The sequence below is a fragment of the Schistocerca serialis genome, chromosome 12 (assembly GCF_023864345.2).
Source record: "Schistocerca serialis cubense isolate TAMUIC-IGC-003099 chromosome 12, iqSchSeri2.2, whole genome shotgun sequence".
NCBI classification, from domain to species: Eukaryota; Metazoa; Arthropoda; class Insecta; order Orthoptera; family Acrididae; genus Schistocerca; species Schistocerca serialis.
Window position 1 is genome coordinate 55,566,042 of NC_064649.1, and position 25,514 is coordinate 55,591,555.

Here is a 25,514-nt window from a genome sequence, read left to right on the forward strand (position 1 = left end):
GAAAATGGAATTACAAGATTAGAAGCAACAATTTATAATTAGATTAATCCAGATTTCCAACAAGAACAAGGATTTGATCCATTAACAGACTGTTTACAACTAATACCTAATAACAGCGAATATTTCGAAAAAGCTCCATTTTATTCTGCTCCACTAGCTAAAATGTGGCAAAAATTAACAGATTCGTTACAAAATAGTTGTTGTATAATTTTTATGTGGTAACAGAAATACAAACAAATTAACAGGAATACAAATAAAAATTAAAACAGAAAATAAAGATGAAAGAGAAAAATTAGTTACATTTGTTTTATCTGCATTTAGTTTTAACTTATTACCTATTAACTGTATAGAAATTTTCGAAGAAACAGAAAATGTCATTTCTGTGAAACAAAAATGCTTTATAAAATCTGGAGAAACATATTTCTCGAAACCTAATACTTTGTTTTCTACAATACCCAAAGGAATAAATATCGAAGAATTAGGATTAAGAAACAACCAATATTATTCCATTTGTATCTAGAAAAAGAATAAATGCAACCAATAATCTGTTTCCATACTCCATTAATGGAATCGAACCAATTAATAAACCATATATACAATGGCAGATGAATATCTCGGTAATGCATTTCATTCTATAATTTTAGCATTTCTGTCTTCTTACATTTACTACTATAGATTTTTATGAGTTCTAGATAAATTTATTTATATTAAATTGGATAAATTAATTATTCCTAAACATATTGCACCTTGGGAAACAGATGTATTTGTTTACATAACTAAGAAAACTATAGAAAAGGATATAATGTTTACCATTTCTATTGTGCAGAAGATGGAAATTTAACTCAACCTTGTTGTATTTTTGGAAATTATTACATTTGCAAATACATAGCAAGTCTAGTTGGACTTAATTACGAATATCTGCCATTAATGTTAGACTTATTTAAACAGAATAATATAGTTATTCCAGATAAATTCGAAACAACTAAAATAGATAAATAAAAATATATAGCAAATTAACTGTTGGTCAATCACCAACGATTTGTAATATGTACATAAAAATTAGACCAAAAACATAAATCTTTCCTTATGTTTATTTGGTGTTGTTTTAACTTTATCTAGTTTACCTTTAATCTTATAATTTAGATCAATTTTCTTCTCTTCCATTTCTTTCTGTAACCAATAATTAGAACAATAACAATCTCATTTATTTTCGAATTTAAGAATCTGTCTTTCTTTTCCACGATACGTCTTTGCAGAAATATTGGAAGTAATTAAATCTAAACCATCTTGTAAACCTTGTAATCTTGTGCAATCTTTAAATTGTATCTTTCCAACTATATCGCCCATTTTTATATTTTCTATTGTAGCTTTATCTTCTTCTTTGTGTAACATAGTATCACATATCTTCGAAAATATTTAATGGTTTTAGGGAAAGAGTTTCCATTGAAAGCAGTAATACCATCTGTTTTTATTTCCATAAAAGTTTGTTCTTTAGGACAATAAAAAATATCTAATTCTGTTCTAAAACTGCCATATGGAATACAATTAAATTCTTCATTTTTAAGAATATTTTTATATTTCTTAATTTCTACAATTTATTTTCATTATAACCTTTAACAACGTATACGGATTCTTTCCCATTTTGTTCACCCAATAGGCCAACAATTGTTTTTATCGTTTACCACAAAAGTATAAATATTAAAAACTCCACTTGTAGGAAAATCTATCCATTTTTATTTAAAATAATTTTTTAATTCTTCTTCTGTTTATTTTATTTTTTGTTCTTTTACCAAAGTATTTTTGTATTCTTCCTGTAAAGATTGTGTTTTATCCAAATATTCTAGTTTTCTTTCTTGCATACTTAAATTTTCTAATTCCTGTTCTTGTTTCTTGGTAGATTGTAAATATGGTGTATTAATTGTATTCTAAAATTAAAATTATTTGTTAAATATTTACACATTTCTTCTTTATTAAAAATTCCTCCAAAATCCTGTGTTACATCTAAATCCAATAAATAATAGTGTTCCTTATTAAGTTCTTCTAAAATTTCAGGTAATTCTCTTAAAAGTGTATCGAATTTAACATCTGCTAATACTACTGTGTAAGGAATAACAACAGCATTTTTATACCTTTGTTCTATAATTTTTATATCTTTGTTAATACTTTGTTTAGTACCTTTATTTATTTGTGTATTGGAATCTAATAAATATGGAATTTTTGCTTTAACTCCATGTCTTGCCAGATTAAATGCAGAATACCTCGATCTTAAAAAAACGTTAAAACCTCCACAAGCTTCCCTTTTTACAAGAAGTTTTCCATTTTTCATTTCTCCTTCGCAATCTATAAAATCTGTTATTTTAGTTACCATTATACTATCGCAAAATGGTTCTGTAATTGGTTTAAATTCTTCTAATTTTTGTTCTTCATTTGTGTATATTAAATGTCCAATATTTGTAACAAAACTATTATTATTTAAATTCTCTGTAAGTAATCATAAGCCAAATCTTTCGTTTGTTGGTTTTACTTAATTTCCCAAAACTTCTGTTCAAGAATATTTCTTTTCATTTGTAGCACACATTGTAATTTCGGCTTACGTTTATAGAGGAAAAAATTACTAGTTTTTCAAAAAGTAGCTAGAAGTGGAAAAGGTTAAAAAATAGAAAATTAAAAATTTGCTGAAACTAGGTATATGAAAGTAAAGTTTAGTGCTTTTCTTATGTGTATGATGATAGTAGTTGTTTAATACTATCTGCAATATTTGCTAAATTTAATGTAGATGTCTTAACTATGTGTTCATTTTTTTTAATTAGATATATCTTATTACCAAAAATGTCCATTTATTAAATCTTAAATATCATTAAAATCTTAATTTTGATAAAGCAATTTTAAAACCGATAAACACACTGGACCACATATTAATACATCAACAATTTTGATTTCTTTCTGTATTGTAATATAATTCATCTTTTCCTAAATAATTAACTTATTGTTTTGGTATATTACCACCAAATGAATAAATAACAACTTTATTTTTATAATAACAAATCCAATGTCTACCAGAATTATCAGTTGTATCTAAATGTACTATTCCGTATTCAATTCATGTACTTACGCATTAATCGTATATACACCACAAACATTTTAATTTTTAAATTGTTTAGTAAGTTCTTCTATATCAAAATTACTTAATGCATTAGGATATTTATCAATTACTTTTTCGAAATTCTTTGTTTTCTTTACTCCATTACAAGTTTTTTTCCATTTCTAAATTATGTCTTTTTTGTTCTTCTAATTCTTTATCAGCTTCCTTCTTGTTTATAGCTGCACTTGCAATTGCTGCAGATCTATCAGCTAAAGAATGAATTGATGCTAAATAAGGTAATGCAGCTAATAATAATGTTAAAAATGCGCCTTCATATTGTGTTAGTACTTTGCCATCTTTCTTTTTTGTTAAATATTCAATAATTTTTTTAACAACAGGAATACCTAATGTGATAAGTAAATTTCCACCAACTTTCTTTTCTTTTTTCTCTTTTGAACATCTGTGAAAAATGGTTCAATTGCATTTAGTTGTTCATCATTTAACTTTAATTTAATTGACTTCAGTTTAGTTTTGCCACTAGGTAGCACAGTATAATGACAAGCTGCCTATTGGCTTCTGTCTCGGGTTCTTCGGCCGACGTTCATCTAATGATTTTTCTGACGTTTTGCCAGCACGAGTGGCTGGCATTGTCAAAGCTTCACCCACCATTGCCGGTGGTGAGTTGGAGGCGAGCTCGTGGCCTCAGACTATATGTACCTGGCGCACCAACGTCCGAGGGCTTCTCCGCGGTCATTTCCGATGCAGTTCTCCTCTTGCTACCTGCGACGGTCGTTCGCTTGCACTACGGGCAGCCAGGATCCGTTTACCTTAAGGCTTTCCTCTTTCTTGTTGAAACTGTTTGCGTGTTTTTGGACTTCTACAGCTTCTCTAAACAAGCGCATGTGATAATGCTTCTCTACAGCCAGAACTTCCGTGTCAGCGAATTTTATTACGTGGTCAGTCTCATTCAATGCATGCTCTGCCACGGCCGATTTCTCCACCTGCCCCAACCTGCAATGTCGCTTATGCTCTTTGATCCTGGTGTTAATTGATCGTCCAGTCATTCCGACATAAACTTTTCCGCATGCACATGGTATACGGTATATTCCCGAAATTGCAAGTGGGTCTCCATTCTCCTTCGCCGATCTAAGACACTCTTTGATCTTCCTTGTCGGTTCTGAAATCGTCTTTACGCCATGTTTGCGCAATATACGGCCGATTCTGTCCGTCACTCTGGGAATGTATGGTAGAAAGGCCGTACCCGACATTTCTTTTTCTGGTTCCTTACTTCGCCAAGTGTTCGGCTCTGTTACACTTCTAATGTAATTTGTGGAGTACCCATTGCTCCGCAGAACATTTTCCAGGTGTTGCATTTCTCGTTTGAGGTGTTGAGGCTCACATATTCGTCCTGCTCTCGTTACGAGCGTACTAATGATGCCTCTTTTCTGGCTCAGGTGGTGGTTTGATAGATTGTGCAGGTATCGGTCCGTGTGTGTCGGTTTCCGATACATGCTGTGACCCATAGTAATTTGTTTTTCAGTTAAAAGTTTCATTAATCCATCTGCACCTTTATATGTTTTATCTCTAATTTTTAGTTTATCACCATTAAATTCAACAGGTAATTTACAACATATTTAAACATACCAACTGGTTTTAAACCAAACACTTCACTATGATTAATATGCTGTAACATTCTTTCACTAACATTTATCTTTTTAGTTTCATTTATCTTTTTAGTTTAATTTTTATTTTTATTTTCATTTTCTTCTTGGTATTTATTTTATATGTCTTGAATTTCTGATCCACTTAATATATAATCATATTTTCCAGGAATATCATCAGACCAATCTTTTAATGATTTAATTGGTGATAAATCTCCAAAATCTTCTCCATTTTAAAACATTATCACCTAAACTTTCAATATTTTGTTTTACTTTTTCAATAGCATCAATAATAGGTTGATCATCCTTTTTATATTTTTCATATTCTGTTTGTGGTTGCTTTTTCCAAAGCTTAAATTGTTCTTTTAATTCTTCAGCTTTCTTTCTATTTTGTTTATCTTGTTTATCAACTTTTTGATCATAGTTTGTAAACATTTATTAAGGAAGAACAAACACTAATTATGTTTAACATTTATATTTAATGTTTATATCTAATATTTATGTTTAACATGTATATATATGTTTAACATTAATATTTACTGTTTATGTTTGACATTTATGTTTAACATTAATGCTTATGCTTTTATTTAATGTTTACATTGTTAAGAAATGTTGTTATTTATTTTTAAACTTACCTTCATTTGGTTTTCTAGTCATGTCTATTGTACAAAATCCAAATTCATTATTCCATCATTTACTACACAATTCTTTAAAATTATCAAACTTTAAATCTCCACCAACAAACTCATGGTAAATATGATTTAAATTTGTATCATTCTGTATAAATATATTTTAAAAATTTAAATTATCTCTACTATCTGTTTTGGTATTTTTGAATAAGTTTGAGCTAAATAAAAACAATCTATACCTTTGTGTCTGCCTGAAGTAAAATATTCTCTAACTATATCTTGATTTTCAAAAATGAAATCATCAAACACCACAACTGAATTAGTTTGGCATTCATCTAATGGAATAATTTCTTCATTATTTTCAAAAAACTAACAATATTTTCATTAATTTTATGTTCAATTTTTTATATAGTTTTATAAATTCTTGATATTTTGGTTGATCTAAACTTTTTGAATAAATAGATAAATGTTTAATTTTATCCCAATTTAACCAACCTGGAGCTAAAATATAATTATCAATCATTAATGTTGTTTTTCCACAACCACTTGGTCCAATTATTGGACATCTTATAGAATTTGGTAAAAGATTATCATGTTAGATTTTTGAATTCTTTTCTGGAACTCTTACTTTAGGTTCCCAATCTGTATTACTCATTAATTAATAATTTTTTCAGTAATCCGTGAGTCACCTTTTTCAACTTAGTGATAAATCAATACTTAGAAGAAGATTAACCTTTTTCAATATGTGATAGTTATACTAATGTTTCACTAATTGGTTTTTATTCAACTTTTTTAACAGCAAATATTACATTGAGAAATAATAAACTTCATTGTGATGGTGAAACAATAGAAATTCCTGTACGTCAATATGGTTTTAAGAATTTAAAAAAAATTATTCATTCTAAAAAAAACCTAATATACTCATTAAAGCAGATGAAATTTTAAACAGAGTAACTGTCAAAAGTGATGAAAATAGTATATAGATATAGAAGGCAGTATTGGAAGTTTACTTGGTTTTAATAATCAAGTTGTGTTACCTAATGAAAAAGCTATAGCTGTAGATGTTCCTAAAATTATTCCTTTTGAATTAATAAATATAAATTTTAATTTTGCTGATGGAATGTATGTAAAACATAATGATCATCTTCATAAAGTAAGTAATATTATTGCTTCATTTAAACATAATGTAGAATTTGGTGGACCAATAATTTATGAACCAAAATATCCTGTAAATGTTCCTATTTTTGATACAATTCAAGTTTTAGAAGTTACTATAACTGATGAGAATGATAAATTAATTGACTTTAATGGTGATACTGTAACAGTCGTTTTAGAAATATCTTAATAAACTTTTTCCTTAATAAATCAGCAATATCTAGGGGAATCTTTGACTGTGTGATGAATAAAATTGGAAGTTATCAATTCTATTCCTTCCCTGTGAATGAGAAAACTAAAAATAATTTAAATGTTCCTAACAAAGATACAGAAATTGAAGTAAATATTGGTGATGGTTGGCTTCATCCAAATCATACACAATTGTATATGAATTTTAGTATTATTGGAAATGATGTAACAGATTATCCAACTTTTGAAAATTAATTCATAATTATGTAGCAAAATTATTTGATTTTATAACGATAAAGAAAGGAAATAATATTTTATCTAGAATTGAGCATTCTTTTATATCTTCATCTGTTTTACTTCATCTAACTTCATCTGTTACTGATAAAATAAGTTTAGAAGGACATATAATTAATACAGGAAAAATAAATAGTAAAAGAAATTAACTGCTTTATCCATTATCATTACTTGGAGGATTTTTTAAAGATTTCAAAGAAATTATGTGAGAAGGAGATTTAATTGTAATTTTTACATGTAGTTCAGCTTCTGGTGATGTAATTCTACAATGGCCTGATAAAAATGAGGCAGGAATTGAAATAAAATAAAGAAGGTAAAATTATTATAGAGTCTATGGAAATTCGTACACCTATCATGAAACATGTACCAAATTACGAACTTGAACAATGTGAAAATATTCTTAAACATCCTAAAATTACTATTTCTTTTTATGAACTTCAAACAGAAGAAGTTGCTGGATTATCTGATAAAAATAATTTTGAACTAGATATCACAAATTACTATAACTCTACAGAATTTGATATGGCATATTTTGTTTTTGTTCTGCTTCAGACAAATGGTAAAAATAATTAATTAGTTGATTTGTTACTATTTGATCATGTTACACTACAGAATATATATTAAAAATGGTAGAAATGAAGTTTTTCCTCAAGAAATGTGGAATATTAATCCGCCAAATAATTTTCTAAAAGCATATTATGCATTTTTATATTTTGAAAGAATTACTTTACTAAAATCAGATATTGATATTAATCCATTTAGTTTTGTAAATAATTATCGAATTTATGTAATTAATATGACATGTAGAACTCTACAGAAAACAACTACAAAACTTTGTGCAACTTTTAATGATAAAATTCCAATTACTTATGTAATGATGTATGGTAAAAAGAATCTTACTTATGATGCACAACATAAAATTTACTGAAAATTTTTAATTATTAATATTTGCTTCTACATAGATGAATGAAAAACTTGAAAAATTTATGAAAGTGTTAACTTCATATTTGTATACATTTCTGAAAGATTTTAAGAAAGATAGAAAAAATGAAAACTAAAAGTTTTAATATAATTTAACTTTGTTAACTACTTTATTTTAATTAATTTATATATGTTCACAATGTAAATTATTTTTCCCATTAATTTTATTTTATTTAAATGGGCAACACTAAATGACAGCTAAAGCAGTCTTTAGGCTGTGCCAAGGCACAATTAAGACAGTGTAGTGAATGTATGATTAAAAATATATTGAAGAATTTCATAAAGATAATTATCGAACAGGTGGACATTGTTATGTATGTAAAGAATGTAAGAAAATTAAAGTTACTTGTGAATGTGTTAGAGCTGTAAATAAATCTTCATTCAAAAAACATTTACAAACAACAGCTCGTAATAATCTTATGGCTGCTAAACCAGAAAGTAAATAATTTTATATAATTATTTTTTAATATAATTATTGAAAAACAATACTTAATTCTCTAATATATTTAATTATATTAAAATTTACCTATGGGGAATGTATGTAAAATAAATGTTTATAGCTATTATTATAATATTTTATTATATTATTTTTAGGTAAAAGGGACAGTAGGTTAAAAATGTATGTTCTGGGAGATTGGGACAATTTTGTGAAAAATAAGAAAATCGTGAGTGATGCAGTCACTAGAGATTTTTTTATCCCAGAACATACATTTTTAATCTACTCACATGTCAACATTGGAAAGATCTGTATTGAATACGCACAGAAAGATTGTGAAACATGTGGAAGGACCACGTACTACAGCTTAGCGATGAACTTGATTTCTGTTCGCTGAATACACACGTCCTACCATATATGAACCTCAGATTGTACATTTGGTATGTACATAAGTACACTCATCCTCTTAAATTAAGGAAAATGCTGATAAATGATGAAACAACGTTCTGGTGGGCAGTTTGCGGGTTTTAATCACCTCGGGGTATGGCCATGCGGTGCATCTGACCTGCGGTCGTCGCACGGTGGCGCTGGCAGCAGTCCACATACGCGAAGGTGCGTTGGCGCATCTCAGAGAACGGTACAGCGAGTAAGTGTGCAGACGTTTTCAGATGTGCTAATGGTGACTGTGAGTTGAAAATGGCTCAAAGAACACGTATTGATGACGTTCTGTGGGGTAGAATACTCGGGCGGCTGGAGGCTGGTCAAACACAGCAGGCCATAGCACGGGCCATCAGTATGCCACACAGTGTGATATTAAGTTTATGACAACGATTCCATCGGACAGGAAACGTGTCCAGGAGCTACAGTATGGGACGTCCACAGTGTACAACACCACAAGAAGAATGATATCTCACCATCAGTGCACGTACACGTCCATGTAGTACTGCAGTTAGCCTAGCTCGGGACCTGACTGCAGCCACTGAAACAATTGTCTCCAGACACACAGTCTACAAACAACAGACGTGGTTTATTCGCCCGAATACCTGCAAGGTGCATTCCACTGACCCCTGGTCACAGGAGAGCTCGTAAAGCCTGCTGTCACTAACAAAGTAGATGGTCATTGGAACAGTGGTCCCAGGTTATGATCAAGGACGAGTCCAGATGTAGTCTGAACAGTGACTCTCGCTGGGTTTTCATCTGGCATGAACCAGGAACCAGATACCAACTCCTTTATGTCCTTGAAATGCACCTGTATGGAGGTCGTGGTTTGATGGTGTGGGGTGGGATTATGACTGGTGCACGTACACTCCTGCATCGCTTTGACGGAGGAACTGTAACAGGTCAGGTGTATCGGGACATCATTTTGCACCTGTATGTCCACCTTTTCAGGGGTGCAGTGGGTCCCACCTTCCTCCTGATGAATGATAACGCACGGCCCCACCGAGCTGCCGGGGTGTAGGAGTACCTTGAGACGGAAGATATCAGGTGAATTGAGTGGTCTGCCTTTTCTCTAGACCTAAGCCCCGTCGAGCACGTCTGAGCTGCTCTCGCTCGACCCCTACGACACTTCAGGAGCTCCAGCAGGCACAGTTGCGAGAATGGGAGGCTATACCCCAGCAGCTGTTCGACCACCTGATCCAGAGTATGCCAACCCACTGTGCGGTCTGTGTACGTGAACATGGTGATTATATACCATATTGATGTCGGGGTACATGCGCAGGAAACAGTGGTGTTTTGTAGCATATGTCTTTCGGGACGGTTTTCTCAACTTATCACCAATACCATGGATTTACAGATCTGTGTCGTGTGTTCCCTATGTGTCTATGCTATTAGCGCCAGTTTTGTGTAGTGTCACGTTTTGTGGCACCACATTCTGCAATTATCCTTAATTTATGAGCATCAGTGAAGAATGAAGTCTAACCAACTCTTCCGGCCTATGCCAAAGATACAGTCAAAGACTCTACCTAAGTATATCGACACTAGGTGCCTAAGTACTATACACAGGACGGCCTCCAGGAGCAACAAGAATCGAATTTTCAGTTTCTCAAATTAATGTCCGCCCCTGAGTTTTTCTGTCTGTATGTGAAAGCTGTAATTTTTACCACTTGCAAATGTTTAATAAATTAGGTGTAGAGTAGTTATTTTTCTCTAAACTTCTATTCTGTAAATCATGTGCCAACAACAACATCCTGCCATGTATTGCGTAAATAATTTTGTAGCTTACTGTTTACATCATAAAACACTGAGGTGATGAAAGGCATGGGATACGTTCCTAATATCGTGTCGGATCTCCTTCTGACCGGCATAGTACAGCAGGTCGACGTGGCACGGACTCCACAATTCGTTGCAAGTTCCCTTCATGAACAATGAGACCTGCCGCACCAACAGCCGTCCATAATTGGTAAAGAGTTGCACGAACTGATTGAACGAACTGACCTCTCGACTACGTTTCATAAATGATCGATAGGATTCATGTCAGATGATCTGGGTGGCCAAATCGTTCGCTTAAACTGTCCAGAATGTTCTCCAAGCCAGTCTGCGCATAGTCGTTGCCCGGTGTCCACAAAAATTCCGTCTTGTCTGGGAACATGAAGTCCGTGAATGGCTGTAAGCGTTCCCCAAGTAGCAGAACAGTACAGTCAACGGTCGGTTGAATTGGATCAGAGAGCACACTCCGTTCCATTACAGAGCGACCACCAGCCTGCACAGTGTCTTATTGACTGGTCATGGCTTCGTGGGGTCTGCGCCACACTAGAACCACACCATCAGCAACTGAAACTGAGACTCATCTGATAAGGCTACGGTTTTCCAGTAGGTCCAATGGATACGATCAGGAGTCTAGGAGAGGCGCTGCAGGCGATTTGGCGCTGTTAGCAATCGTGTCGGTCGTCAACTGCCATAGCTCACTGCCACCAGATTTCACTGCACTGTCACAAAGGATACGTTCTTCATACGTCCCACATTGATTTCTGCGGATGTCTCACGCAGCATTGCATGTGTGTTAGCACTGACAACTCAACGCAGTCGTTGGTGCTTCGGTCGTTAAGTGAATGCCTTTGGCCAAAAATGGTTCAAATAGCTCTGAACACTATGGGACTTAACTTTTGAGGTCATCAGTCCCCTAAAACCTAGAAATACTTAAACCTAACTAACCTAAGGACATCACACACATCCATGCCCGAGGCAGTATTCGAACCTGCGACCGTAGCGGTCGCGCGGTTCCAGACTGAAGCGCCTAGAACCAATGAGCCACACTGGCCGGCACCGTTGGCCACTGCGTTGCCCATGCTGAGAGGTAATGCCTGAAATGTGAGATTTCCGACACACTTTTGACACTGTCATGTCGGAATACTGACTTCCCTAATGATTCCCGAAATGAAATACCCCATGCGTCTACCTCTTAACAACTGTTCTGGTATCAAAGTCTGTTAATTCCCTTCGTGCTGCCACAATCACTCCGGCGACCTTTTCAGACGTATAACCTCAGTACAAACGACACTCCGCAAATGGTCTCTTCTCTTGTACCTTGTGTATGGGATACTACCGTTATCTGTATCCGTGCGTATTGCCATTCCTTGACGTTCGCCACCTTAATGTAAATGGTATCTCCGAAATAGGTACAATTTAGGCAACTCCCCCTTCGTATGCTCAAACTATACGACGTTCTGGTGGAAAAAAAGCTTCTCCCAAACAGCAAAAATGGTTCAAAGGGCTCTGAGCACTATGGGACTTAACTTCTGAGGTCATCAGTCCCCTACACTTAGAACTACTTAAGCCTAACTAACCTAAGGACGCCACACACATCCGTGCCCGAGGCAGTATTTGTACCTGCGACCGTAGCAGCCGAATGGTTCCGGACTGAAGCGCCTAGAACCGCTCGGCCACCGCGGCCGGCTACCACACAGCAAGTGCTGGTAAAAAATTACCCATGCGGAACACAGCTTTGTTAATTCAAACACGACATTCAGGGTGTCCATAGAGTCCGGCTTTGATATTAAAAAATCGCAACTCGGACACTATTTGAGATAGAGTATCGTTCATTGTTGTAAAATGTTTATCATCTCCCGTAGTTTTTATCCTTTGACCATTGTTGCATATTTGCCTTTCTTGAAGTGCGTCAAAATCGCGACAGACCAAGAGAATGCGCAATGTGTCAAGTGGTCTGCAGAATCCAAACCTGTGACAACGGTACTGCGGAATTACCGACACCAGGACCTGAGGGCACGGCCTGCAGAAACGAGCTTGATCAGGTGGTTCTAAAACTTTAAAGAGACAGGCGGTGTCAGAGAGCTCCCTCCACGTGATCCTCACGTTGTGTCTCAAGGAAATCTTGACGGAGTACAAGACGCAGTCCAACGCAGCCGCAAGATGTCAATTCGCCACGTATCACGCGAGTGGCTGGAAGCAAGATCAACGTTCCTACGGGGAAACTTCCTGGCAGATAAAAACTGTGTGCCGGACCGAGACTCGAACTCGGGACCTTTGCCTTTCGCGGGCAAGTGCTCTACGCTCTGAGCTATCCAAGCACGACTCACGCCCCGTCCTCACAGCCTTACTTCTGCCATTACCTTCCAAACTTTACCGAAGCTCTGCTGCGAACCTTGCAGGTAAGGCTGTGAGGACGGGGCGTGGGTCGTGCTTGGGTAGCTCAATGGTGCCGGCACGATAATCAACGTGCTCGGTCAGAGGGCTAGCTGCCCTCTGTAATAAAAAAAAACTGAGTTAATGGGTCAACAACGAACTGAAACGGCTGTCTTTTGACGCCCGCCCCGTTAGATACAACGATCGAAAACGAACAAAAAGCCGGCACGGTGACTCAGCGTGTTCGGTCAGAGAGTTAGCTGCCCTCTCTAATAAAAAAAAATATATAAAAAAACCTGAGTTAATCTATCAACGACGAACTGAAACGGGTGTCTTGCGACGTCCACTCCGAGTAGATACAACGAACAAAAACGAACAAAATGAGATTAAAAAAAAAGATAGTAGAGCACTTACCCGCGAAAGGCAAAGGTCCCGAGTTCGAGTCTCGGTCCGGCACACAGTTTGAATCTGCCAGGAAGTTTCATATCAACGCACATTCCGCTGCAGAGTGAAAATCTCATTCTGGAAACATTTCCCTATGGTGTTACATGAACGGCTATGTCTTTTGGTTACAAAGTGCAAATGGTCCACATATTGCAGCGAAACAATAGTTCTCTGAAGTATGCATTTTCGTGTCCCATGTCTCAATAGAAACTAACAATGACTTTCTGAGAAAGACCCTCTGTTCAGCTGAAGCAACTTTTCACGTTTCAGGACAGGTTAACAGCTAAAAAATTAGTATTTGTGGTTTAAAACCACCCGTGAACATATCCGTACTAGTCCGAAGCATAATGTTTGGTATGGCCAAACGGACAGTAGCGTGATTAGGTCTGCGCTTCTTCGCAGAGAAAATACCACGACATGCTCTAACAGTTTCTGCGACCACAGACTGAAGAGTTGCAGTCGTCCGTCATCGTCCAGCATGATGGTGCCACTCCCACACTGGAGTCTGGATGTTCTCAATGACACATTTCCTGAGAGATGGGTGGGTCATGATGATCCAATCCCAAGGCCGTCGCGTTCTCCCGATGTCACGCCCCTAGACTTGTTTTTGTAGGGTTACGTCAAGGATCGCGCGTACATAATAGATGCAGGTGAACCGCTAAATTATGCCCAAAGAGCTGAGATACCAACCCCACTGTCGGAAGAGTCATTACATTCTGAGCGGAACCCTTCTGCTTCATCTCTGCGTCGGAGAACTTTTCCGGGGGAGCGGACGTGCGACGTGTTCTCCAGACCCGGTGGCCGTCGCGAAGTTGTCAGCTGTCTTCAAAGTTGCCGCTCGGTAGCGTCCACACCACACCCCTGCCGCCATCGTTTTGTCGTTAGGACGTCTCGCAGAATCCTGTGCGAAGCTCTGCGGAAGCGAGTTCTAAGCCGGGCGTTATCCACGCCTCAGCGCTGGAACTCAAACTTTCTAAAAGCACTTAGCGCCGTCTCTCCCCATTTATCTCAACTGCGCAAAAGCCGTGACCAACAGAAGGCTCTGTCTGAGGCTTCGTCGTACGTCTCAAGTTTGTGGAATATGTCATTGAAGACTAGAGAATTCGTACCAGGCACTTTTTTCTTCAATGCACGACCGGCCGCGGAGCTATAACCATAGTGAAAATTCTATGAAGCTTTGTGGGGATGTGTTGAGCTTTGTTTCGAGTATGCCTATTACGGGAAATGGGTGGAATCTACGTGACAGGTTGATGCCATGTTTCTCGACTTTCGAAAGGCGTTCGACTCAGTTCCGCACTGTCGCTTGCTACAAAAAGTGCGCGCTTACGGTCTATCCGATGACATATGCGATTGGATAGAAAGTTTTCTAACAGACACGGAGCGGTATGTCGTCCTGAATGGGGTGACTTAAACAGAAACTAGCGTAACTTCAGGTGTGCCCCAGGGCAGCGTAACAGGTCCTCTGCTTTTTATGATTTACATAAACGGTCTGGTTGATGGTACTGACCGCGGCGTTAGACTGTTTGCCGATGATGCTGTAGTCTACACGAAAGTAGTGCCACATGAAAGTTGTGAACAAATCAATGAGAATTTGCAGAAAATAAATGCGTGGTGCACTGACCGGCAGTTATCTCTCAGTATTAGTATAACAACGAGAAAATTCGCGTTAATGTACGAGTACAAAATAAATGCCCAGTCCTTGGAAGCGGTACGGCCGTCAAGTATCGGGGTGTGTCTATTCGTAATGATCTCAAATGGAATGATCAGATTACACAAGTAACGGGTAAGGCGAAGTCTAGATTGCGGTTTATTGGTTTAATCCTGAAGCGATGCAGTCCTTCAACAAAGGAAATAGCTTACAATACGTCAGTTCGTCCAGTCTTGGAGTATTGTTCGTCTGTATGGGACCCTTACCAGTTGGTCTCATTCAAGAGATTGAGAAGGTCCTAAGAAGAGCGGCAAGATTCGTGACTGGTACATTTAGCCATCGCGAGAGCGTTACAAATCTCATAGAAAGTTTGAAGTGGGACACACTTGCAGATAGACGACGCACTAAACGGAAGGGGTTGCTCACTAAATTCCGAAATCCGATCTTCACCGAGTATGTAGAGCATATACACTCCTGGAAATTGAAATAAGAACACCGTGAATTCATTGTCCCAGGAAGGGGAAACTTTATTGACACATTCCTGGGGTCAGATACATCACATGATCACACTGACAGACCCACAGGCACATAGACACAGGCAACAGAGCATGCACAATGTCGGCTCTAGTACAGTGTATATCCACCTTTCGCAGCAATGCAGGCTGCTATTCTCCCATGGAGACGATCGTAGAGATGCTGGATGTAGTCCTGTGGAACGGCTTGCCATGCCATTTCCACCTGGCGCCTAAGTTGGACCAGCGTTCGTGCTGGACGTGCAGACCGCGTGAGACGACGCTTCATCCAGTCCCAAACATGCTCAATGGGGGACAGATCCGGAGATCTTGCTGGCCAGGGTAGTTGACTTACACCTTCTAGAGCACATTGGGTGGCACGGGATACATGCGGACGTGCATTGTCCTGTTGGAACAGCAAGTTCCCTTGCCGGTCTAGGAATGGTAGAACGATGGGTTCGATGACGGTTTGGATGTACCGTGCACTATTCAGTGTCCCCTCGACGATCACCAGTGGTGTACGGCCAGTGTAGGAGATCGCTCCCCACACCATGATGCCGGGTGTTGGCCCTGTGTGCCTCGGTCGTATGCAGTCCTGATTGTGGCGCTCACCTGCACGGCGCCAAACACGCATACGACCATCATTGGCACCAAGGCAGAAGCGACTCTCATCGCTGAAGACGACACGTCTCCATTCGTCCCTCCATTCACGCCTGTCGCGACGCCACTGGAGGCGGGCTGCACGATGTTGGGGCGTGAGCGGAAGACGGCCTAACGGTGTGCGGGACCGTAGCCCAGCTTCATGGAGACGGTTGCGACTGGTTCTCGCCGATACCCCAGGAGCAACAGTGTCCCTAATTTGCTGGGAAGTGGCGGTGCGGTCCCCTACGGCACTGCGTAGGATCCTACGGTCTTGGCGTGCATCCGTGTGTCGCTGCGGTCCGGTCCCAGGTCGACGGGCACGTGCACCTTCCGCCGACCACTGGCGACAACATCGATGTACTGTGGAGACCTCACGCCCCACGTGTTGAGCAATTCGGCGGTACGTCCACCCGGCCTCCCGCATGCCCACTATACGCCCTCGCTCAAAGTCCGTCAACTGCACTTACGGTTCACGTCCACGCTGTCGCGGCATGCTACCAGTGTTAAAGACTGCGATGGAGCTCCGTATGCCACGGCAAACTGGCTGACACTGACGGCGGCGGTGCACAAATGCTGCGCAGCTAGCGCCATTCGACGGCCAACACCGCGGTTCCTGGTGTGTCCGCTGTGCCGTGCGTGTGATCATTGCTTGTACAGCCCTCTCGCAGTGTCCGGAGCAAGTATGGTGGGTCTGACACACCGGTGTCAATGTGTTCTTTTTTCCATTTCCAGGAGTGTATTATACCACCAACTTTAAAATCGCGCAATGATCACCATTCAAAGATTAGGGAAATTAGAGCTCGTACTGAGGCGTTCAGATAGTCGTTTTTCCCTCGCGCCATCCGCGAGTGGAACAGAGAGAGAGAGAGAGAGAGACAGAGAGGGAGGAGGGGTGGGGGTGGGAATGACATTGGCACTAATTGTTTCCTCCGCCACATACCACTTGGTGGCTAGCAGAGTATTGATGTAGATGTAGTTATTGTTCGCCGTTTACAAGCGTCTGAAAACTATTTTGCAGTCAGCCAGAACGCGATGGAGACCATACTGACTATAATTTCCAGTCTGCAAGTCCACATTATTCATGTGCTCACTGAAAGAATATGTGACTACTTGCTGTTTACGCGGTGGGATCAGGAACTACGACTATAAATAAAAGTTTGAATTCGAACTTATTTATATATTTAGTAAAATTTCACACAATTTCACACTTACAAACAATATATTTCTTATAATAATAATGTTCCTAACACAAACAGCGCTATTAGCAGTTCAAAGGCGGCAACTACGGTAAATGCCAAGTAAAATGGTCGCTCGGCCAGACTTCTAATCATTGCTGACCACAAAACTGGAAAATAATCTCACCACTTGCCACGCGTGTTTGCAGGCGGCACACGAACAGCTATTTCCGTGAAATCAAAGCAATCCAGGAAGGTGTACAGTCCTCGCAAGTTCGCTTACTAATATTACCGAAAACGCGTTTGGTAAGTGCCTATCTCTGACGTCATACGAAGCAGAGCGGATGTCGGCGTTTGACTGAAGCGAGAAGATTGATAGTTCGGCAAGAAGTGTCGTTTTTACTGTATTTATATACTGAAACGCGAAAGAAGCTGGTATAGGCATGCGTATTCAAATAGAGAGATAGGCAAACAGGCAGTATACGGCGCTGCGGTCGGTGACGCCTATATATAGGACAACAAGAGTCTGGCGTAGTTGTTAGAGTCTGGCAGGTTATCAAGATGTGAGTGAGTTTGATGTTATAGTTGGCGCATGAGCGATGGGACTCAGCATCTCCGAGGTAGCGATGAAGTGGGGATTTTCCTGTACGACCATTTCTTGAGTGTACAGTGAATATCAGGAATAAGGTGAAACATCAAATCTCCGACATCACTGTGGCTGGAAAAGGATCATCCAACAACGGGACCAACGGCGAAAGAAGAGAATCGTTCAACGTGGCAGAAATGCAACCCTACCGCAAAATTGTTGCAATTTCAATGCTGACCCATCCACAAGTGCCAGCGTATGAACCATTCAACGAAACATCATCGATATGGGCTTTTGGAGCCGAAGGCCCACTGGTGTATTCTTGATGACTGCAGGACGCAAAGCTTTACGCCTCACTTGAGCACATCAGCACCGACATTGGACTGTTGATGACTGGAAACATGTAGCCTGATCGCACGAGACTCGTTTCAAATTGTATCGAGCGGATGGAAGTGTACGAGTAGAAAGCCAACGTCAGGTATCCATGGACCCTGCATGTGAGCAGCAGACTGTTCAAGCTAGTGGAGGCTGTCTAATGGTGTGGGGCGTGAGCAGCTGAAGTGATGTGGGACCCCTGATACGTCTGGATACGACTGTGACAGGTGACACGTACTGAAGCATCCTGTCTGCTCACTATTCATCTCCATTGTGCATTTGGAAGAACTTGGGCAATTCCAGCAGGACATCACGGCACCCCGCAAGTCCAGAATTGGTGCACAGTGGCTCCAGAAACACTTATGACTTTAAACACTTCTCCGCTGGCCAACAAACTCCCCAGACTTGAACGTTACTGAACACTCCTGGGATGCCTTATAACGTGCTGTTCAGAAGAGATCTCCACCCCCTCGTACTCTTACAGATTTTTGATTGACATCCCTGCAAGACTCATGGTGTCAATTCCGTCCAGCACTGCTTAGTTGAGTCCATGCCACGTCGTGTTGCGGCGCTTCTGAGTGCTCGCAGGGGCCCTAAACAATATCAAGCAGGTGTAACAGTTTCTTCGGCTCTTCAGTGTATTTGGGTGCAGCGGACCGCCGAACGGAACATCTGCTGTCAGCCATCTTAGGCACAAGTAGCAGCGTCTTTATGGTCCCTATCCCGGACAGGTATTGATATTTATCTGTGTTGTGTAACAAATTACGATTTTCATAATTTTCAAATAAAATAAATTGGCTTTAGTTACTGAAAAAGTTCCAGCTCGACTGCATTTACACTTCGCCGGCTAAAATTTTAAACGGAACTGACAGTAGAACATGCCCTCTGAACTACCTCTTTAAGAGTCCTTGTATTGATTGTTATTAACACTAAAGTCCTGAAACTTGGACAGCTGTATTATTCAATGATCGTAATCATATTCTGTAATTTGAACTTTATATCATAAATAAAGATGATACTTAATCTATTACCAATAATGGCGTTCTCATTTCAAATTTAGTTTTTAGTAAATAACTTTTAAACTAGAGCTAGCTTAGCAGAGTCAGTTTGATATTTTTATACCAAAGTGGGATTACATGCGAGTTTTCATCTTTCTGAGTCTAATGTTCAGCGCCTTGAGTTTTTCGTAAAAACGCCGATTTTGACCAAAATTTTGCACCGATCAGGTTGAGATTTGGAACTTTCGATTGTGACATACATTTACACATCTGAAGATATTTTTGATTTCTAACTTTATTATTTGGCGCCACTTATTCTTTTCTGAAAATAATGTATTTAGCAAAACATTCATCTTAACTTTCTGTCTTTCCAAGTGAAAGTAGTCTGCTGTAGTCTTTCTGTACGTTCCGCCGCCCAGTCTGAGCGACTTTTAGGCGGTTTCCCCGCACTCTTATAGGCGAATGCTTGGTTGGTATATCAACCAAAGAATATTAACAACTCGTGACGAACATTTTTGATGCAACAATATTTCGGAAAGGCACTGTTATATGCTTATAAAGTAAGTGACTAATTCACTAAAAGATTAAAAAAAGTATCATATAGGTTTTCTGTACACGTCACTTCACCATTTTGGGAAAGAGAATTATCGATAATTGGTAAAAATTGGCGGGAAGAGAGAGATAAGGCACCGATAAATTTAAACTAAAAAAGTAGTTATTCATTTAATAAAACACCAATTTCCAATGTAGCACCACTCATTAGACTTTTAAAATAAATCAAATATTATTTAATGTCAGAAATTCGATAAACTAATATATAAGTAAACAAATATAACAAGCAATCAAATGAAAACGACACAGCTGGAAAAAAGTACTTAAACTGTCTAGTATTTCAGAGGTAACCGAAATAACTGTTAATATATTTATCCCACTGTGGTACTAGAGGATTAATGGCTTCATGAAAAAAGTGTGCGGTTGCCAAGAAACCATAATTGTACCCTGGCATGCAACTCTTTGTTCGAAGCAAATGTTTCTCTTATGGACTCCAAATCACGTGGGCAGAGATAGGGACTGTATGAAGGGTGTTTAAGGACTTCCCAGCGAAACTTCTGCAGAATAGTCCAGACGACCTTGGCAACAAGGACATTCCGTAGAACAACGTCATTTTTGCTTAGCTGTAAATTCATGCATGGTAGTGTGACAAGATGGATTTTAGTTTTTCAAGAATTTGAATTTTATGTTTGCTACATATCAGAAGATGAAAACGTTATGCCTGGTCCATTGCCCAGGCGTTCCAAGGGACTCGATGCACGAGAAGAACTACACTTTGCAGAGATACAAGTTAGAATTACCAGAGGAAAACAGAAATTTTACGTTGTGGCTGAACAGAGAGAGTACTGTGAATTTGTGTACGATTAGAGACTATTTACTTGCCTCAAGAATTAATAAAAGTTGCACTTTGGGGACATAGTTCATCATTTCGAAATCTCGTTAAATATAGATCCCTATGAGCTTAGGAAGCAGTGTGTAGATTGGTTTAGGCACATAATAGAATTCATCAACAGCCTACGTGTATGGGTGTGATGGCCAACTCCCTCCTCTCAGTTTTCCGACACCACACTTTTACGCGTGCTGCGGTCTTTTTCTGATTTTACATAAATTGCTCCAGAAAAGTTTTCTAGGGGTGTGGTTACATTTAGCACAGATCATTGTTAGTAAAAGAACTATTCAATTTGAATGCCTCTAGCTAAGAACTACAACAACTTGAACGAGTATTTACATTTTTTCGATATGTGGAGAAGATTCAAAGATAGAATATGGTCATGAACATACACACAAATAATGTATTCAAATTTCAAATTGTGGCAATCGAGAAAATGTTGCCAACACAGTATTTAGTATCCTATCTGTTATATTACTAATTTCCAACACCCCAGTACTCACTATCAAAAACCTGTCAGAAAGTTAAATATGTTCTGAACATAGAACAAATTTACATATTCAAGAAAGGTAAAATTGTCAAGACATTAAAGAAACTTAGCTCATTTGGAATTATCGAATGTTCCACCTTTTCTGTTTCAAGGTGAGACGATGGTACACGCCCTACAAAGTATGGCTTAATCTTCTGCACGTTATGTATAGAATTTTAAAAATGTCTAGAATTTTCTCAGCACGAAGTTCTGTAACTGAAGATCAACAATATATGTGAAATAGCATTTAATATATATAACTAAAAATACACTATGTACGAAGATAGTAACTGTTCTTGAAAGAACAGATACCATTGATGACAGTGCAGCTTCTCTATAATAAATGATAGTTAATTGAAACCATCAGCTGTTGACAGGTGTTGTTGACATACCTTGATGGGGACAGTTGAAAATGTGTGCCCCGACCGGGACTCGAACCCGTGATCTCCTGCTTACATTGCAGACGTCTATCCACCTGAGCCATTGAGGACACAGGAATGTGGGTCTCACGGGAATGTCCCCATCAAAGTATTTCAACAACACCTGTCGGCAGCTGAGGGTTTCAGTTAATTATCATTTAAAAATACAGTGATCAATCAAAACATTATGACCGATCTACTATCGATGTAACACGTCCATGCGATTGCAGCGCGAAGTGGTGAGAGATGACTGCTAGTCAGACACACGCACGGTGCATGTAGTGGTTTGGTTGTTTGGGGGAAGAGACCATACTGCGAGGTCATCGGTCTCATCGCATTGGGGAAGGATGTCGGCAGTGCCCTTTCAAAGGAACCATCCCGGCATTTGCCTAGAGCGAGTTAGGGAAATCACGGGAAACCTAAATTAGGATGGCTGGACCCGGGATTGAACTGTCGTCCTCCCGAATGTGAGTCCAGTGGGCTAACCACTGCGCCACCTCGCTCGGTCTTCTTTCAATAAAGAGTATTATTCTTACTGTTTGCTTATTTTTCTGTCCTAGTTGTTTTCACATTTTACGGTGATGCTTTGGAACGAATTTCTTTTGGCTTCAAACCATTACCTACGTTAAAAGCACGTCATTGGCGAAAATGTAAATTTTTTTGCACTTTATTTTTCATTTCGAGTAAAGATGCTCTTTTTAGGTAGACTGAAAGGGGTCACCTCTTTTCGCACCCTCTTGCATGATTTTATTTTTCCCTGTTTTTTTCTGCTCCTATTCAGTATTTGTCAGGTGCATTTTTATCTGTCACGTGCCGATATCTGCAGGAGCATTTTCCAGTGGACACTTTATTTTATTTTTATTATGTTACGGGAATCAGCAACCACAGTGCATTCCACATATCAAGTCCCAGTGTAGTTAGCTGTATGAGATCAGAACCTGATAGCATAGCTTCAAATTAGAGGAAGCTGCTTTCTTTCTTTTTCTCTGGAAGCCGGGGAAAAGTTCGTTGGGTTGCTTTATGCGTGCCTGACGAGAGCAAGTCTCTACTCCAGGAGCCAGCCTTCCCACAGTTTTTAAAAAAAGGAGTCCTTTGATTGGCCCTATAGAATCCCGCACAGGACTTTCTAGAAGTTCCTGGAACTTTTCGCTGCTCAAAAAAAGCCTGGAGGGGGGGGGGGGGAGCGGCCTTCTGCAGTCTGTGAGCTCTCCTACGCTTATGCACAGGCGCTGGGGATTGGCCAGTTGCCACCTCACAACAGAGAACTGAGTAGCTAGTACTGGGTGTAAGACTTATTATTGGAAATACGGATAACCCATCAATATCACAATAACGCAAAAACTCTAGTATGCGCTGCAGTATAACCTACAATACACAAAATTGGGTGGCGTTTGAGATCTGTACGGTGAAGTACACACGTCAGTAACATCAGGTCAGGTGTAGCTGTTTCCGACCCATGTTCCAGGTAATTCAGTATTTTTTGCAACGTCACCGCTGCCTCCGCATCTGGTATCTTTGTCTCTCCCTGAAATTCCACTACACCATCACTGTCGTGCCCTGTAGTAGAACAGGGCAATACAAATTCCGTCATCGGTCAGTGTCATTCTGAAAATAGCAGGTATCAACTTGGCGCCGGCCGCTCGCATTATGTGACGTCAGTCGGTTTCACTGCGTGGACTACGATAAACAAGTCTCTGTGACGTCAGCAATGTAGTATTAACAGCCGGCCGGAACAAACGCGTGCTTTGTAAAAGATTTTGTGGATCTTTTTTGACCAAACTACTACACTGGAGATATTACAAGATTATAAAATTTTTCGTGATGGATGTCCATGAACGGATGCCAGACAGCTAAAATTTTATTGGTTGTGAAGGCATTTCTGGAAAAGACAGAATGGAAACGATTGTGGGTGAAAACGTGGATAGCGAGTGGGGAAAGTGGAAGTGTTGACCAGAATTTGCTTCGTGATCGTGTGCGAGGACACGAATAATAACAAAAGTTATAGGAGAATGAGCGAACAAACATTTCAATTTGCTCTCATGAATGTGGCCTCTCGTATTTGCATACACGATACCCATTTAAGAAATGCTATTTCTTAATTTCATTCAACTTCAATGTTTTTGAAGAGAATTCAGCTGTGTTACTCATGATTTAAATGATGAAACACTGCACTAGTTGTCTATTTTTTCATGCTTAATATGCTGTTCTTACAGGAATTATGCTCATTATCAAAAGGAAACATTCACATAGGTCGGCCGGAGTGGCCGAGCGGTTCTAGGCGCTTCAGTCTGGAACCGCGCGTCCTCTACGGTCGCCGGTTCGAATCCTGCCTCGGGCATGGATGTGTGTGATGTCCTTAGGTTAGTTAGGTTTAAGTAGTTCTAAGTTCTAGGGGACTGAGGACCTCAGATGTTAAGTCCCATAGTGCTCAGAGCCATTTGAACCACTCACATAGGTTTTTTGTGTGGTGTTTATATATGTGTTGTTCTGCGTCTCTCGCCCTGCGGTTGTTATCGTCATCAAATTCCACCAGGCAGATTTCTTTTGGGCGATTTTTTGAAACATCACATAAAATACCCGTGGTAATATTTGTACTTGATTATGAGAATAAATTTTCTGAAAGACATGTGCAAATCGTAGAAAAATGCTTAACTGTCGTAGTGCTTCATTGTTTAAATCATGAATTCTGTTTCTGCTAAAGAAGGTCTCATGACCAATTTAAGATTTTTTCCAACAGGCAAAAGCTCTTCCAGCTTTCAATTTAGTACTCGGATCCCACCCACCATGTACCATTTTACGTACTATTCCAGAAACGTGTGAATAAATTGTAAACAACCCAACGAGAAATTCATTAAGTTTATGTTAGGTTGTTTGAAGTACAAAAAAACATATACAGGGTGAGTCACCTAACGTTACCGCTGGATATATTTCGTAAACCACATCAAATACTGACGAACCGATTCCACAGACCGAACGTGAGGAGAGGGGCTAGTGTAATTGTTTAATACAAACCATACAAAAATGCACGGAAGTATGTTTTTTAACACAAACCTACGTTTTTTTAAATGGAACCACGTTAGTTTTGTTAGCACATCTGAACATGTAAACAAATGCGTAATCGGTGCCATTTGTTGCATTGTAAAATGTTAATTACGTCCGGAGATATTGCAACCTGAAGTTGACGCTTGAAACCTCCGACGTTCAGTTGCGTGTTGTAACAAACACGGGCCACGGTCGGCGAGCAGCATCTACAGGGACATGTTTACGATAACGACCGTGTTTACGAGTGTGGCTGTAGTGCACTGTTGTGGTTTGGTCTAGCTGTCGCAGTGTCCGCATGTAGCGCTTGCTGCTATTGTTATTTTGCATTCGTGTCCGCACGCAGACCAACTGTAGTACACCGTGTTACCAGACGTCTGTGATAGTGTAGTGTTGTAGGAACTGTGACCATGGTGTATTCGAACTCTGAAAAGGCGGAGATGATACTCATCTATGGCGAGTGTCGACGAAATGCAGCTGAAGCCTGCAGGGTGTATGCAGAACGGTACCCGGACAGAGAGCATCCAACGTGCCGCACATTGCAAAGCATCTACCGCCAACTGTATGCAACAGGTATGGTCGTAGCACGCAAACGGGTCCGTAACAGGCCCGTCACAGGAGAAGCGGGTGCGGCTGGTGTGTCAGCTGCTGTTGCCATGAACCCACATATGAATACACGGGACATTGCGAGAGCCGGT